The sequence below is a fragment of the Thermobia domestica genome, chromosome 3 (assembly GCF_964235325.1).
Source record: "Thermobia domestica chromosome 3, izTheDome1.hap1.1, whole genome shotgun sequence".
NCBI classification, from domain to species: Eukaryota; Metazoa; Arthropoda; class Insecta; order Zygentoma; family Lepismatidae; genus Thermobia; species Thermobia domestica.
The window spans coordinates 85,331,269-85,350,753 of NC_137456.1; positions in this window are offsets into that span (position 1 = coordinate 85,331,269).

The following is a 19,485-nucleotide window of genomic DNA, read 5'->3' on the forward strand; positions in this document are numbered from 1 at the left end:
GCTGGTTTACAAGTACAAAGGACGCCAGTTCGAATCTCCGGGATGGACATTTTTAAAAAGTTTTGTTAATAATACATACAGCTCATGAGAGATGGTGCAAGAGGTCGTATTTAGTCTTTCGTAGCAATTATTATTGGTAATGTTTAGTACTGATAATACTTTTTGTCTTTGCGTATTGCTTTTATTCTTTTCTTCATTTCGAAAGAGAAGAATATCCGAACAAATGCCACCAAAATTCTGCTTATTTTGAATGTAAACGCCATTTGCAATTATTAAAGAATAAAAATTGAACGTTCCGACGTAGCTGCAAAAAGTAAAAAAAGAAAACATGGAAGTGGAGGGGTTCGAACCCATACTCATGGTTATTAAAAATACAATCTCTACATGGCTTACACCTCTCAACCACGTTTCTACGTTAGCAAATAAGAGGCTTGTGTTTAGGTTAGGCTGGTCAATACGTTTTGCAAAGAGGCCCGGTTTAGCTCTGACGCAGCACAGGTGCGAGAAGGGAGAAGGGAGCAAAACACTTTTTCTCTCTCCCTCTGTGTCTATTTATCTATCTGCATATATATATATATATATATATATATATATATATATATATATATAACGCTATTTGAGAATGCCATAACCACCCTAATTTTCAGCGGATTGAGACAAAACTTGGCACAAACATTAACTGTTGAAATATCTTGATGAGTTCCTTAACCAGAATAATCAGATGAAAATGTTCAAAATGGCAGCCCTTCAAACCCTTAAAAAGTTCCAAGGGAACCAAATTTCGCCCATGAATAGGTATTACTTGTTTGTTTGTAGACAGCTACTTGCCAAGTGTTCTGAAAGGTTGTGTATAAACTAGGGATGGCCAATTCCGGAATTGTTACTTTCCGGACTCCCGAAAGTAAAACCGGACAAATTCCGGAATTCGGAAAATTCCGATTTTGGAATAATTCCGGAATTAGGAAAATCTGGAATTTAGAAATTTCTGATTTCGTTGACATTCCGGATTCTATCCGAGTTCCGGAATTATTCTGAATTCCGGAGTTTACTGAATTTCATAATTTTCCGCAATCCGGAAAGTGAAAATTCCGCTTCCGAAAAATGAATTTATTTTAGTTAATATGAATCATGGCGGAAATAAGTCTTTGACCAGGTAATGGCTACTGCTTTGAAAGAAATGGAGATTATGAGAATTCAATCTGTCATATCTGTAGTTTCGTGTGGAGAAAAAACAAACTTGTGAACCAATGGTTTACGAACAACTCAAGTTATTAATGTAAATTTTGCCGACATCATGAAAGAAATACGAAAGACATTTTGAATCGAAGAAATATAACATACAAGTTTGCAAGCGGAGACAAAAAACTAACGTAACCAGACTAAAGGCGAATCGTTTACCGCGTAGCGATCGCGGTTCAGTGGTCAAGGTGCTTGTGCAAATCCACGTCGCATTTTTTAAAAGGATTTTTGATGGCGATTGATCGGCGATGACATACGTTTTATTATATTCAGATATTTGAATACTCGGATGTTTCAATACTTGACCTATCAAATCTTCAGGAATAATAACAGTAATAATAATAAACTAATAATAATTATTATTATCTCGTAGAAAATTAAAAGCTAGGAGCTAATTATCGCTCAGGTCATACCATTACAAGCAGAAACGTGACATTTGGAAAGAATATTTCGGTTTGGTTTAATGTTGCCCACGAGAAGAGGAATTTCTCATCTCGTTTCTAAAACAAACAAAATAACATGAGAATTAACATTTGACATTCGAGACAGGACAAGGCTATCTCAAAATTTTCGTCTCGCTTTGGAGATGAGAATCGAGACGAGACGACAAGTATCGCAAACATTTCTCGTCTTGTCTCGATTCCCGAAATTGTATGTCCATTCTTTAAGTAACAATTGCTGTAGACTGAATCTCATAGGCTATTTCGTTACATTGTATTTCAGAGCTCATTGAATTATGGTCTGTGTAGGAATTTTTGTAGCAAAGCTTTTATAATTACCTCTGCATATCCTAAAAATTAGTATATTATATGCATTACTGTTGCGTGATATTCAGTTATTTTTATTACAGTTATTTTCCTTAAAACATACAGTAGAATACTTTCTACATGAAACTTCATACTAACGCTCTAGTTTAAAATTTTGGTAGTTGCAGAGGCGTGTCTTGAAGGTACGGAACCCTCTCCCCGAAATCTTTACTTTTAAGTAAGTATTGCCAAATTTTAGGGCAACTTTAAAACTTTTAATGCCACTATTATTATTATTATTATTATTATTATTATTATTATTATTATTATTATTTATTCTTATTCTTATTCTTATTCTTATTATTATTATTATATCAACACTGTGTATAATCTTTAAAAAATATGCGGTTTGTATCTGAGCAGTAAAAGCTAATTGACTGTCGATCTCGGTCGTCGAGAAGTCTTCAGGAGGCAAGGACATCGGTCACGTTCTGGGTTTGAGTTCCAAAGGGGCAAGTATTCGGGCTCGAGCCAAAAATTGTTAAAGTTATAGGCTTCAGCCAAACATGTTCAAAACAGCTGGGACCGGGTTTAGGATTGTCAACGGCTCGAGCGGCTCGGCTTATAGCTCATTCACTACCGAACCGAACCGAGAAGTGAGCCGAGCCAACAGCTTACCCAACCGAGCCAATTTGAGCCATCGGCTTAGTTGAGCTGAGTCGAACCGTGCCGATGGACTAGTTTCAACTTAGCTGGCTCGAACCGGTTCACATGAGCCGAGTAGGTGACCCATCCCAACCGAGAAAGCTCGAGGCATCGGCTCAATTGAGCCGAGTTGATGGCTCGTTCCAACTGAGCCGGCTCAGGTCATCAGCTCAATTGGGCCGAGCCGATGACTCATCCTAACCGAGCCGACTCGAGCTGTTCGCTCAGTTGATGCGATCCGAGCCGGTTGATATCACTACCCGGGTTGGTCTTCTGCTTGGGCTCAAGAATTCGACCGTGCAGGTCTCAGCCTTGATTTTAAGAACTACAGTATATACTTATATTGGTGATTACGACATTTGACGCTGTCTCGTAATAATTTAAAAAAAACTCTTGTCCTCTCGTTATCTAGACGAAACGAGATACACTAAAATTGCCCCACGAGATGCACTAAAATTACGAGACGAGATGAACCCCTGTCGTGAGCAACACTAAAAGTATTCCACATTACTGCTTACATTTCTCATGGCTTTTGCTATCCAGTCTAATCAGGCCATTATTTCAAAATGAGTGAAAACGAGCTGAACGAGCGAGCGAGCCATTATCAAACTCGACTCAACTCGAAACTCGACCTCGAAAACAGCGACTTGGCTCGAACTCAACTCAAGAAAATTACCTTTGAATCGATTTGAATTCAACTCGAGTCGAGTCGAATTTTGGCTCGACTCGTGCTCATCCCTATTCCTATTTGTATTTTATGTATCCATTTCAATAATTTCTACCTTTTTCTCCGTTTACCTGCTGTTTCTGGATTTCTCTGTCGGTGTCGTCCTTTATTTACACCATGCACTATTCTTATTCCATCACATGTGTAGTGCAGCTTGTGACCCGCTTCAATGTCTTATTCAGTTTAGGCTTTGCTCCTTACCTTGACTATACATGTGATTTATTTAATTCTCACTTTCCGCGCAGGACCGATGAAAAATTATTATTATTATTATTAATATTATTATTATTATTATTATTATTATTATTATTATTATTATTATTATTATTATTATTATTATACTATTGAACTTGCACGGCGAAATTTCTGTATAATACGATATCATTTCTGTAATTTTACTCCATTGTATGTTATTTAGTTTATTAATGGGCACTGAATTGTCTCCAGAGCATCGAATAAATTAATTTCGGCATGCACTTTGGTGGAAATATTATTACAGGAACATTACCGGTTCGTTCCAAATATCAGGGCTGAACTTAGCAATATTTAGCTTATGATGTTGCATGGGAAGATAATGTAGGGGTGAAGTGTTGGACTTATGAGTAATACAGTTAATCGATATAGTTTCAAATCCTTTTCAAGTTATTTTATTTTCAAAGCAATCGTGAAGAATCAAAGAGTGACTTCTCTTATTAAATGAGCAATTCTTAAGAAAGTGGACGCAAACACTTGTATCATGATAGAGACGATTTACGCATATTAATTGGGAAAGGGCAAGGAAATTACTAGGACATTGGAAACACTTCGTTCATCTGCAGTATGCACTTTTTAATTTATCGTTCTAAGGAAAAAACACTACACTATTTGTTATTTTAAAACTAACTTTGGCTAGCGCAATCGGTGAAATATGATGGTCTCTGTAATAGGCACATTTTTGAAGAAGTTTGCCTATTGTAGAGACTCACATGTGTGAAATTCGGAAAAATTTCGTTTTATCGATCACCATCCTCTGATTCATACCCCTGATTAGATATACTTGCTTCCTCATTTTCATTGTATCACTTCTCTAATAAATGTCAGTGCTATTTTTACCAAGTTTTCACTTAACATCTCAAACGGGTAATTCGCTCTCTTTTACAACATCTTACGTGCTTTATGCATGATAAAAAAAATCATTCTACTTGTAGTGGATTCGAATTTACGTCCTTTTTATTTTCAATCTAGCGTCTTAGCCACTACATTCCTGCGTTCTAACCATTTAGAATATGAGAATAAAATCAATACAGAGAAAGCGGAGAAAAAGAAAGAAATTGTCGAAGTGGGAACATAAAATACAAATGCGAACATATATTCCAACAACTAAATGTTTACCAAGCAACGATCTTCGTGTAGTGGTTAAGGCGCTAGATTACAAATCTTATGGACGGCGGTTCGAATTGCGCCAAGGAGTATATATTTTTTTAGGTTTTAAAAATAATGGATAAAGCACATGAGAGATGGTGAAAGAGAACGTATTATCCGTTTAATACGTTAAGTGGAAAAGAGTTAAAAATTTCGGTGAAATTTATTATAGAAGTAAAACAATCAAAACGAGGAAGCAGGTATATTTAATCAGGGGTATGTATCAGAGGGTGGTAATCTCAAAAACTGCAAAGTTTCCCGAATTTCGCACATGTGAGTCTTTACGATAGGCAAATTTCTTCAGAAATGTGCCTATTGCAGAGATCATCTTACCAGAAATGCCGTAAAATTTCTATGCAATTTTGCCCTTTTGTCTATCATCACCTCTGAAACGGGAAGAGAGAGAGACAGAGAAGGAGAGAGATGTTTCCGGAGCTGAGAGTGAGGTGCTTGCATTCAAATCAACGAGTTGACAAATAGACGCTTATATAATGAGAATGCGGAATACAAACAACTATAAAACATCAAAGTGATAATTACAGGCATTATCACCTAAAGTTCCGGAACCGTGACGGTCAGTGAAACATGATCCGATGTCGGACGTCAAGAAATAATTTGATAATGAAATGAAAACAGAACTTTAGAAAAGAAATTATTATGATGCACTAGACACAACATGATTGCCTGTTTCTTCTCTTCGTGTTAAATTGTCTCATTTTAGCGATGCGAGACGAAGCCTGTGTCTCGTCTCGTGGCTATCTCAGTGTCATCTCTTGTTTCCGAAACGAGACTAATTGTTATCTCGTCTCCTTTCCTCTAATTTTCTTTCTTAAACCTCACAATAATAGAAGTAAAATTGAAAGCCATGCGACTTCGAAATGTAACGAAGTTTACAATTTAGAATTGATAATCGGACAAGAGAGGGCTATAGAATGCTTTCGAGATATTTTAAACGCGATGAGTTTAGACAAGGACATGTCACGTCTCGTGTCGGAAAACGAGACGAGACAGACGCTTTGTCTCGTCTCGTCTCGGATTTAACAAAACCTATATTGTCTCTCCCATGCTGAATTGGAAACCTCTCACCAGAATTGAAGTGGGTCTTGTCAAGTGAGACATGTGGGTCAAGATGTGTAAGTCGGTTAGTGGGTCGTGGGTCAACAGGATATGACCCACTGCAATCCACAACCCACCGTGACCCACCATAAACCAGCGATCCACCATAACCTACAGACTCACTACGACCCACCGACACACTATGCTTAGTGCATTGTATATAGCATCCTCTGAACTGTGGTGAATATGTCTATATTTTACTTTTAGGGTCTCTCTTTTCTTTTTTCCTTTTTTGGCATTTGTTTCTGAGATGACTATCATACAAGGAAAAAGCAGACATTGTTAAATGAACTTTCGCGAGGTAGTAGTTCATATTTAAAGTGTTAATATTACAAACTGGGAGAGCGCAATAACCAGAAATAGCCTAGAAAATGCGTTTTAAAGTTTCGACTCGCCGTATATATGATACGACGCCTAAAATTCCAAAGTGACCGTGTGGCAGTGTGTGGAACATTCACGATTCACGCGTAAAGGATCGCGAGCTCGATTCCCGCTCGAGTCAACTTGTTTTTGCTTTTACCAATAAAGTAGTCATTTATTGGTACATATGCCTGTAATATTTACAAGTAAAATATTAATTCACCATATGTTTATAATGCATGAAACAATAAGAATTTTTAAATCAGTTGTAAAACCTTTCAATGTTTCATGTGAACTAGATACAAATATAACCTATTTCGTAAAGTCGTTAAATGAAAAATTTTCTTGACGATTCGTGTCTATATCTGTGAACAGAGTGCGAATTGCAAGGGGGATTATTCGGAAATCCCTTTTGGCTATAGCATACATCCAGAATTCCCTAGAGGATTTCCCCCTCATCCCCCTTGCAATTCGCACACTGTCCACAGATATAGACACGAAACTTCGGACACAACGACTGTGGTAACCTTAATACAGCTAGTGATATCAATATATTTATGAAATAGGTTATATTTTGTATCTAGTTCACATAAAACATTGAAAAGTTTTACAACTGATTTGAAAACCCCTATCATTTAGAATATATGAACATATAGTAAATTAATATTTTACTTGTAGTTATAAATGACTACTTTATTGGTAAAAAGCAAAAACAAGTTGACTGGAGCGGGAATCGAACGCTGGACCCTTTACACGAGAGTCGTGACGGCTCCACACTTTACCACACCGCTACTTGATAATTTTAGGCGTCGTACCATATATACGGCGAGTCGAAACTTTGAGACGCTTTCTCTAAGCTATTTCTGGCTATTGCGCTCTCCCAGTTTAAATGTGCACTACTACCTCGCGAAAGATGGTCCCTAAGTTCATTTAACGAAGTCTGCCTTGTCCTTGTTAGATATACTCATATCAGGTAAGTAAATAGAAACAAATGCAAAAGAAGAAGAAGAAAATGGAGATCCTAAAAGTAAAATTTAGAAAAATTCACCACTCTTCAGAAGATGCTATATACAATGCACTAAGCAGAGTGTGTCGGTGGGTCGTAGTGGGTATGTAGGTTACGGTGGGTCACGGCGGATGGTGGGTTGCAGTGGGTCACGTCCTGTTGACCCACGGCCCACGATCTACTTCATCTCTGGTGAGAGGCTAACAATCCAGCATGGGCGGGACAATATAGGTTTTGTTAAATCCGAGACGAGACGAGACAAATCGTCTATCTCGTCTCGCTTTTCTAGACGAGACGTGACAGGTCCTTGTCTGGACTCGTCGCGTTTTAAACATCTTGAAAGCATTCCATAGCCCTCTCTTGTCCGATTATCAATTCTAACTTGTAAACTTCGTTACATTTCGAAGCCGCATGGCTTCCAATTTTACTTCTATTATTATGAGGTTTACGAAAGAAAATTAGACGAAAGGAAACTAGATAACAATATGTCTCGTTTCGGAAACACGAAATGACACGGATAGCCACGAAACCAGTGGCGGATCTAGAAGGTAAAAACTGGGGGGCTGCCTGAATTTAGACTATGATAAGTATATCATGACTAGGCTTCGGATTTTTAGGTCCCAAAAAATTCAAATTAGGATTTTAAAAAGTGCATTTTAGGATTTTATAGGTTTTTAAAAACACGGTTTAGGATTTTTAGCGTTATATTACTGAAACCGGAATATTACTACACTTTAAACACTTTATTAGCTATTTCATACTTAAATGGTAACCTTAATTTAGTAAGCTTTATGCTAACCAGTCTTCTGCGTAATAAAAATAATAAAACTCTTCTTACCTTGGACTTTTTTTGATAGCTGAAATATGCATGGCCTTTAACATATGTATGGCCTGTCGTACTATAGTAGTAGTGGTAGTAGTAGTTTTTGTCAGTTTTCTTATATTTGAAATTTTATACAACCACAAATATCACTTCACTTTTCTAACGATACACTGAGGAAATACGAATGTTCAAATATCGTTTTTCCGGCACTTTTCATGTTTTTTATAGCTCATAAAGTGGTCACTTCACTCTCTGTAATGGTACTGAACAACAAAATATTTGGCAAGATTTTCTGTTGTGAACTTTTTCCTGTCGTCTGACAAAATTCTCTTGAATGCAGAAAAACTACGTTCCACATCGGACGATGTAAGAAACGCATATTTCATACTGGCTAATTCCTCGGGATTCCATAGCAAATTTTCTTCGACATTGTCTCCACGAAGAATTTGGCCCATTAGTTGTATGTGTGTGAAATCAGGACTGCGTTCCAAAACCGCCTCCAACTTGTCCGCAATTTTTGTTCCAACTTCCCCAGGCACTTTTTTCTCTTTCACTTCTTGATAATTTGAAGAGCTTCTGTTAGTGGAAGAGACTTCTTCTCCAATTCAGTGATGGCTTGAGGCAGATGAGAAAAGTTGGCTTTAATGTAACTTAGTTGTTGTACAGCAAACTGTGACTTCAGTGCTTTTTTTGCAGACGTGATTGAAGCGGCTTCAATCTCGTCGAGCGAATCGATGACCTGAACAATGCTTTCAAAATTATCTGCATAGTACAGTGCTGCTGGAGCCACGTTCCCCAACGAGACACAACGGGCTGTGATATGTTTGGAAGCATATCCTTGAAGGTAGCCAGTCTGTTAGGAGCTTTCATGAAAAACTTCTTTACAGATGAAATTATGTGGTTGACGATTGACTACGTGTTTGAAAGTATTTTTCAAGTTAAAAATAATTATAAAGAATCATTTAGGACGTTATAGGTTCTAAAAGCTAATTTAGGATTTTTTAGGTCCTAACCCCCCAATTAGGACATTTTAGGTCCTATAAAACTAATATAGTTCTACTTATAGCAACTTGAAATGTAAAGAAAACACGAATTTTTTGCATTCACTGTACAGGGATAAAATAGGTTCAAACCTAAGAATCCGGAGCCTAATCATGACCTTACTATAAATTTTCAAATCTATATAAATAATAGTTTAAATTATTTTCCTCAATCTGAAAGTGGGGGCATAGGCTCCCCGCCCTCGAGCTAGATCCACCACTGCACAAGATGAAACACAGGCTTTTTCTTGCCTCTCTAAAACGAGACATTTTCACATGACGAGACGAAATAGGCACTATGTTGTGTCTAGCGCACCATAACCATTCCTTTTATAAAATTCTGTTTTCATCTCATTATCAAGTTATTTCTTAAAATCCGACCTCGGATCATCTTCCTTTCATTGACTGTCATTGTTTCCTTCACTAACTTGTGTTCATAATTGTAATTAAAAAAAAATCATTCTATTTTCTACGGTTTTCATTCCACAGTCAGTCTACAATTGCCATTCTACCACTTGTGAAGTGGAATGAAAATATGATAGGTTATAATGGTGTTGTGAATGTTTGTTATGTGTCTAATTGTTTGAAACTAGTGTATATTTAGACAATCGATATTATGTGGGGTAATTGCATTCATCTATTACTACTTAACTGTCTATGTATGGTATATCTATAAGTGTAGTGTTCTACGTTTTCCTTCGTAGAACGAAGTTGTTTGAAGGCCCTGGATTAAGTGTAATGGAACTGTATAGTAGTTGTAACGCCCCCTTCCGCCTAGCCTCGCCTAATCGAAACCAAATCGAGAGTTTGTTAGAAAAATTAAAAATAAACAAAAAAACAAACTGTCAACCTGGGCTCAGATATCAAAGCCTGGCAGAGAGGGCTTGGGAGAGCGGGGTCGAGCCGTATCGCGAAAACTACTTCGAAAGTACAGGCAAAAATCACAGATCCAATATTTCTCTTTTCAAGGCAAAGGCAAACACATCAAACATAAACAGAATAAACACCGACACAATGTTTCAGTTTGAAATATAACAATTTTATTGACAAACGAGGGAGGTGTATATGTGCTAAATCGTTAGGATAGTACATATACACTAAGTTCAAACGTGAAATAAATAACTATCGGAACAACTATTTTCTCCGTCAGTCAATCTGACTAATTTTCCAAACAATCTATTTTAACTTTAGTTTCAATAGCAAATATTCTTCAAATTTCAATTATAAATATAGTGTTGAAAGAAGCAATAATCAGCAGTTAATAATCTCACTAAATCTTGAATTTTAGCAAGTGATAAATCTCTTGTTCATTTCTGTGAAACTCAACTACTCAAATCAAATCACATTCATGAATTTTTAAATATTGAAAATTTTACTAAATCAAATTTCTAACAATTTTTTAGACAATCTCCGATCAATATTAATTCAATAATTGTCAAACTAAATTGTTCTTGTTCAAAATAGCTAATTTTAACCTTATTGACAACTTTCGGGAAAAATTCGAGAAAATATTCGTATTTTGAGAAAAATAGTTAATTTCGTATCAGTTTAAATATATAGCCAAATAGCTGCAAAGAAAATACATAAATTAAATAATGGAAATACTGGATCCGGAAAAGGTTCAAGTATCAATCCGATGTTTCCGACAAAAATTAGAAAATGAGAATCGCCACTTAAATCAGGGAGGAATCTTCTTACTAGTGAAATGCAAAGGTCCGCGATTTTAATCCCTTTTGGAGACAAAACTACACACAACCGCACCAAATCCACACTGTTAACGAAACACAACTACTTTTAAATAGAAATCAAAGTAGCAACTCACCTATTATCAGATTACTTAAAGCTTTACCCAGGGTGCGAATTACCGGGGGGGATGAGGGGGATTTTCCCCCTCAATCACATTTTCTTCCCCCCCAAAGAAGTCAGCTGAAGTAGCCCCACCGGGGATGCTCGCTTTCCCCCTCAAACTATGCTTAGTATAACTCCAAATTTCACTGATTTTTGTTATTTCTTGTAAATTTAATCTTCTAGCTGTATTTCGAAATGATCGATGTAAACTGTTCAGTTTTGGTCATTTCTACTTACCACCTAATTACCCACTATTTTCAACGTTGTTTAGTAGAACTATATTATTATGACTACGGTTGTTACTTGCAACTGTACCTTCGTACCCTTCAGTTCGTCATCGTTTGTGAATTTGAATGTACTAATTGCGTATAACAAAGCCACATATAGATTTATAAATGTTCTTAGCGGTTGGCCAAGAAGAAGTAAACAAATAGCTTCTTCTACCATACTTGGCGAAGTTCGGATATGTCTTATTCATTCTCTATATTTGTATCGATTATCATCTTATTTTAATTTTTGTTATAACATGTTATTTCATTTTCCAGTCTATTCTTTGTTAGCACATGGTCTTCATTCCCTAGTAGATTGTGTATATGCAACTCAAAAGTTGCATTTAATTTGTGATAATTAGCACAGTAATCACTGCTTTTACAGTTTACGGAAATGAACTTTTGAAACTGTACTCAAAATCTGAGATATAGGTATTCTTTCGTAAGTATATGTTAACGTACACGCTGGGGGATACGCTCCTAGTGAGCAGACATGTTAATGAAGGTGATTTTTAGGTTAATAAGCGAATAATTCCAGATTTGTTTCAGCATTTGTTAATACGACTGGTTCTCCGTGTCATTGTCCGTGTCTGTATAAGCATTTCAACTGGAGCGGTTTTTTTTTTTAAGTTAACCAACCCTTCATTTTTCCATCTTTTCGCTGTACAGTTTGCTGTCCACGCAATTAATGTTGTCTGAAAAACTTCAGTGTAATGTTTTACTTTATTTGAATAACGTAGCCCATAATGAATCAACTCATCTTCAACCTAACAGTAAAGTAATTTTTAAGTGTTGACTTTCCGTGCCTATCACGGAATCGATATTTGGAGAAAAAAAGTCGTGATGAGCACAGCTTTAGGGGGAAGTAGAAGCACAAGCTCGAAATTTGAATTGAGATATTTTAAATATTTGGCCTTCGATTTGACCTTGATGTGAGAAATCGGGACCAGCAACAATCCATTTCTTATTTGATAGGCTAACATCTAGATTTTCTTAAAAAAAAAAAAAATGTCCGGTTTAACTGATAATTTTAGTGGTTTTCACAAGACTGAAGTAGGTTTCTTTTCGCAACCTGTATGTATTAATGCAAAGTGGAAGCTTTCAATATGAAAGGAAAACTTAACATATGCTTGTGATCATGGCTATCGCTCGAGCCAAATTATTAACTAAATAAACCTTAGAGAGCTTCGGGGACAAGAGTGAGTACAACATTAAAACACGTTGAGAAAGGTTTAGTGGAGTGTGTGTGTGTCAGACAATATATATGTGCATAGTTATTGTCGGTAGATTTATTAAATTAATAAATCTCTTATTTATTACAGATGTCACACACACACACACACACACACACACACACACACACATATATATATGTGTGTGTGTGTGTGTGTGTGTGTGTGTAGATATATATATGGGAGGTAAGGCATTTATTGTCTCATTTTGAAATTTGAACCTTCAGACTATGTCCTTTGGCCTAATTTTATCCCCCCCAATATAGATTATCTAATTCGCACACTGGCTTTACCTACAGACTTCCTTCCTTTCGTTGGAAACTTGGCCTCTTTGACTGAATGAAGGACTAACAACGATATAAATTCTTTGCTCAGTGCCAGATAGCTCGCTCTTTCGTGATTCAAACCAATTCAAACAATAAATTACGTCATTACAGAGTTTCACCATTGGACAATTCTTTCGAATTACTGGTAGAAACGAGGTCCAAACCAGCAATCGCTCTAGACTCATATAAGATTTACCCAACACCAAGTTTTCTTTCCTTTATAATTTTCTTTTTTTTAAAAAAAAAATAAAAGAAATATTTCAGAAAGAAAGGTGTGAGAAAACAGACATAAAATATATGTTAAATTCACTCTCGGAACTCGGAAAATAAAGCAAAATGAGGGTTTTATTAACACTATATTTTCAATGCTCACTTTTCCTATCCGACTCTGTAACTTTCCAAATGCACTAAAGTAATTTTTTTTCTTTCCAAATTCTTCCTGAATCACTGAAAAATTGTTCCACAATACGTAATAGAATAACTCACTTAATTCAAAAAGAAGGAATAACAATATTAACTTCTCTGGCACGGAACTCCGATTTGCCTAAGTAGAAGTATTTAACCACAAGCCAATCACTGCCACACACAATCTAAGCCGAGAACACGTAACCGCCAACAACTCCACATCTCCGGAAGACCACAAGATACAAGACAACGTAACCAGGTGTTACGCTGTATCAATCGCGCGCAAAGCTCTTTTTTTTTCTCTCCAGTTGTCACAGTATATTAATTTACAGTCTATTCCTCCTTACATATTCCTTTAAAATTTACATGTACTTTTTCTTTTCTTTTTTTTAAATCTTTTTACTAAAGTGAACTAACAGTTTTAACAAATGACAAACTTTAACAATATTAATATAAATAGTAATATTAATATAATATACAAATTTTCCTCCTTGTACACATCCATTCTTCGTTTTCCAAGAACTCGAAAGGATGGGATGGTACATAGTCTAGGCATGTAACTTTGATGGGGAAATGGAAGTTAAAACTACAGCATGAAGTGTGGAAAGAGGGATCTTTCTTTTTTTCTCTTGAAATGTCTGTAATGCATTGCTTGTTCCGTTCACTTTCTGTCCTCGCTGCTTCCTTCAGGCGTTATTCAGCGTGCTTCGGCGGCTAGCCTCTGCATAGCAAAACTCACGAGTGTAATATGCATGACTCACTGTGTAACGTAGTGTTGCAATAACTTCGCTTTGTCGTTAACAAATACAGTGCTTTTGCTGTCTTGAACATCAATAAAACTGGTTGTGGAAAAAAATTACTGAATACGAATCTCCTAAAGGTCTACTTACATAATTTAATATTGTAGTCTCAATATGGTCCCTCATCCCAAAACTTGTGATTGTTTTCACAGGACACATTTGGGGAGAGGGGGAGTTGTGTAAGTCACAATATTTTGGCATTCGGGATATTAGTGATATGTTGTTTGGATCTTGGGAACCTTAGGTGATAATGCTTGCAATTATTACTTTGCTCTTTTATGGCTGTTTGTATTCGGCATTCTTATTATGTAAGCGTCTATTGTCATCTCGTTGATTTGAATGGAAGCAGCACACTCTCAGTTCCGGGAGCATCTCTCTCTCTCTCTGAAGAAATCTGCCTATCGTAGAGACTCACATGGGCGAAATTCGGGAAAATTTCCAATTTTTCCGGTCACCACCCTCTGTTACAACCCCTGATTAAATATACTTGCTTCCTCATTTTCATTGTCTCACTTCTCTAATAAATTTCACGGAAATTTTAACTCGTTTACACTTAACATATTAAACGGATAATACGTTCTCTTTTACCACCTTTCACGTGCTGTATGCATTAAAAAAAAACTACTTGGAGAAGATTCGAACCGCCGTTCTTTGGACTTGTAATCTAGCGTTTTAACCACTACACGAAGTGCGTTGCTTGTTAAACGTTTAGTTGTTGGCATATTTGTTGTATTTGTATTTTATGTTCCTACTTCGACAATTTTTACTCTATTTTCTCCGTTTAGCAGCTGTTTCTGGCTTTCTCTTTCGGTGTCGCCCTTTATTTACACCATGCACTATTCCCATTCACAGCTTGTGCCCCTCTGCAATGTCTTATTCAGATTAGACTTTTTTTTCTTGTCCCTCAGTAAACATTTGATTGATTTAATTCTCATACTCTCCATGGATGGAGCGCAAGAATGCCAGACTCAAAAAACAGGTGTACATTTAATTTTCTGACAGATAATACTTTTTATAATAGTTGGGGTCATAATGAAAGGAAAATTGATATATTTGAATCAACAGAGGAATGATGTATATTGTAAAATCTTTTTCAGTACTTTTTATTATTATTATTATTATTATTTGATTATTTTACCTGAGTTTTCTCATAGTTTGTTATTAAAATACTTACCAACATATCCTCATGTTATTGTCCTAACAAACCAATATATGTTAATAGTAAAGTAGCTTAGATTGATCGAGCTTCTGGGCATCCAGAATTCCATGTCACGCTCCCCTCTCCGTTACGAAATCCTGGCTGAACGAACCAATATATGTTCCAGTAAAATAGTTTAGAATGATCGAGCCCGTGTTGTGATGACCACAGTATTTCATGTCACGGACCCCCCCCCTTCACGAAATCCTGGCTACGTGCCTGGGGAACGTAATATATATATATATATATATATATATATATATATATATATATATATATATATATATATATATATATATATACACTATAGAAAATAGTAAATAAAAATACTGGAAGTGTCACATACTACTGGTAACTTCTACATATTCTATACTACTTCATTTAGAAGCTGATTTATTGATTTTTTTCATGTGACTCATATCTTTTAAATTTTGTTTTATTCTATATTTGAACAAAGTTTTATTTCTTTTTAACTACTTTGGAAGTTCTCTTTTTGGATCAAAAGATCCAATAGATTTCGGGCAAAAATTTAATTGTAGGCCTTATATCTGGAGAACTACACATATTGTGGCTAAACCCAAGCAATCACTTAACTCAGTATGATGTGCTTATTCTGCAAAAGATACGAAAACTCAATTTAGGGGCCGTTCAAAAATTTTATGGCTCCTGATGCAAAAACTAATTATTGGCCAAGATCGCAATCTTTTGATGCAATTTTTGGATCATTCCTAAAATTCTTGACGAAGATCGCAAATCTTTAGATCCACTTTTTTAATCATTCCTAAAACTCTTGTTGTTCGTGTTTTTTATTTTGAAAATTTTATGATTGTGATCATTGACCTTTTCTTGACGGGAACAAATAACTTTTCTTGTGACTTCCCCATTAAGCTGTAATCAATCAATCAAAACTACCTTCCATTAGTTCGCACGTTACTAGAACTTGTGAATCGTATTTCCAAGATGTACTTAATTCTTTGAATGTAATGTTGAAGAGAATGGAAAATTTACCTGATTGGAATGATAAACAAATGAGGAACACTGGAAATAGAAAAGGTACAATAATACCATTGTATATAATTAAGTGGTTAGAACTTGTTGGGAAATCAATTATACTCCGAATACTTGGTAAAAGGCAGTTGCGTAGCCGAGCTTGGTATTTAATTTTGAGGTCAATAAAGCAAATAATCAATATGTCTAAGTAGAAAGTTGCTTCTAGGGGCTTAGACCCTTGTTTTTATCACAAGCCACCAAACATGACATAACTAAAACTTCATATCTAAGTTCCTGTGCTATTGAGGTATGTATATAATACTGCATAAGTATATGTATTGTTTCGTTATTAGCATATTCCAATACTTAATGAAGGTTTATTTATTGAACACTGCGATAATAGTAAATGAAATATCGTGCAGTTTTATTACATGGATCCATAGTATAAGTAGTAGTAGGAGTAGGAACGGGTTAGAAACCCCGCAGGAGTTGGTTGGCTTCTGTCCTCGAGATGAAATCGGCAAATTAAAGATTTGACCATTTTTCTGTACATTTTACAACCTATGGACCGTATAGTAAAACTGCACTTGAAATATGATCAATGCTATGTTTAATGAAGATACTTAATGAATATTAAGATATAGATACTGTACAAACGCTTGTCCTGAAAAGATATGAAATTAAGTGCTAGAATTCCGTGATAAAATTCTGCGTACGCCACTATCAACTTTAACATACCAGAGAGTTCCATTCCTGTACTAATATGCATTTAATAAATATTTGTAAAAGTTCTTTATTCTGTTTCTATCACGAACAGCGTTTTGTTGATAACAGTATATTCCTAACAAAAAGCAAAAAGTTCTGGGCTACGGTGCTTTAATGAAAGAGAGTTCACCTCTGATTCGTGGAGCCCTGGCTCGATTCTAGCTCTCGCCAAGTGAACTTTATGGGGGACAAACACTGTGCGTGGGTTTTCTCGGTATTATCCCATCCCACTTTCTTCATTTCCTCATTATCATCATCTATCTCATTATTACCGTCTCCCTAGCCTGATGCACAACGTCGGACATTACATTTGGTATATCATTTCTGATTTTACCAGGGTGTGGCAAGGTCAGGGGTAAAAGTGGATCTGAAACGGTGGGGGGACTGTAGGTAGCGGCATGATGTCATGCCGTTCCCCCTGCCTATCTTTGCCCATTGTAATTTTTTTAGGAACTGGAGACGCCGTACATATTTTTCCAGGTGGGGGATGGCGTCCCCCCGCACTTTTACCCGTGGGCAAGATGCTCCACTTACATAAAAATTTCACGTTTTTATTACTGTATTAGTATACACAGTCGATTAAAAAGTAGGAGCGTCTTACTCTCATGTCCCCTGGTTAAAATTTAAAACAAAAAAAAAAAAAAAAAGTATTGGCTGGTCAGAGTATTATGTCAATAATAGAAATTCGTTTAAATTACCGGTATATTATTTTGAATTTACTTTATTGTTGTAATAATTTAAATACAGTATATCGTATTCCTATAGTTACATACAATAGAACTTACAAAGAAGAAGGACGTTTGGTGAGTTGATAATAATTTTATTTTTAATATTTTAGTTAAATAACTTACAAAATTTACTATAAAGTGTTCAGAATTTGAATTCTTGAAGAAATAAATATGCATGAGAAATTTTCAATAGAAATATTTTTCGTAAACAATAATATATGCATAGTTTACATATCCTCGACGAAGTTTGAACGTAATTTTATTGTAAAACAATAGGCCTAAGTTAGAATGAAATTTTACATATATTGGCGTAGGCTATTTGATGAAATTCGTATGTTATAAATATATACAATTATATCGATGATTAGTGTTTTCAAATCCACATTGATATAGTCATTCATTCTCGTTTGAAATTGAATATGGTTGTCCTAATCTAACAGTTGGGCATATGAACATAAATGTAGTTATGGTAGGGATTAGAAATGTGGGGGTGGCTATTTAGAAAAAAAATAGCCCTTAAAATCTAGTAATTATTGTAAAATAATAAATTTTAGTGCCAAACCCAGAATTTCAAAACGGAGTTTCAAGTGCTCAATACATGAGAAGTGAGTTGTGCCGCGTAACGAAAATGAGCGAATAAAGCTATCGAGCAGCAGTGTGCCATTAAGTTATGTTTCAAACTTGGTTTCAACGCGACCGAGACTGTGCAGAAAATCAAATAGGCCTATGGCGATGCTTCTCTGTCGCGACCTCAGCTGTTTAAGAGGTTCAAGTATTATCCGAAGGCCGGGAGTCAGTGGAAGATAAGCCCCAGTTTGAAAGGCAACCAACGTCCGAAAATGATGCAAACGTGGAACGAATTTCGAGACCTTGGACAGACTGATAGTCTCTGTTAGCTGCCAGAGTAATAGCAGATGAATTTAACTTGAACCACACGATATCCATCGGATTTTGATCAACGAACTGCGGATGAGAAGACTATGCGAATCTGGTACCGAAACTCTCATTCCTGAACCAAAGCACAAGAGGGAAAACGAATGAAAAATTATTTAAATTTTTGAAGTGTGTCGAATCATTGGGTACGATCCGGAAACCAAACGACGAAGTTCAGAGTGGCTACTCCACACTCACCACGGTGGAAGAAATCGCGAATGAGAAGTCAAGAATCAAGATCATACACATTTTTTTAAACAGTAAATACAATATCCATAAAGAATTCGTACCTCAAGAGGCGGCCAATAGATATAATTACTGTAAAGTTCTTGAACGGCTGTAGAAACGGGTCGGTCCCTCACGTGCAGTAAGATATCTCAAACACATGAGTGTTGCATCATGACAACGCTCCTTATCACACAAGGCTTTTGATTATATATTTTTTGGTATGGAAAACATCCGTGTCATTGTGCAGTCTTCGGGCTCACTTGACTTTTCTTATTACTTCCTTCTGTTTCCAATTGTGAAAACACATCTCAATGGCCATATCGCGACGGGACGATGGAAAACATCAATCAAAGAAACCAACGAAGTAAATGCCCTCTCGCTTTCTCAGTCTCAGCGTTGTTATGTACACTGGGAACATCTCCATCGTTGAGTGGCTTCACAAGGAAACCATTTTAAAGGCGACAGAGTACAAGTGAAGATATAAGTAATAGTAAATTTCCCCACAGCGAATATAAAACGTCCTTCATGGATTTTTAGCAAATCTTGATAGTCAATACACCGCACTTATTTTCCCTAATAGGTTTGTTATGTCCAAACCCA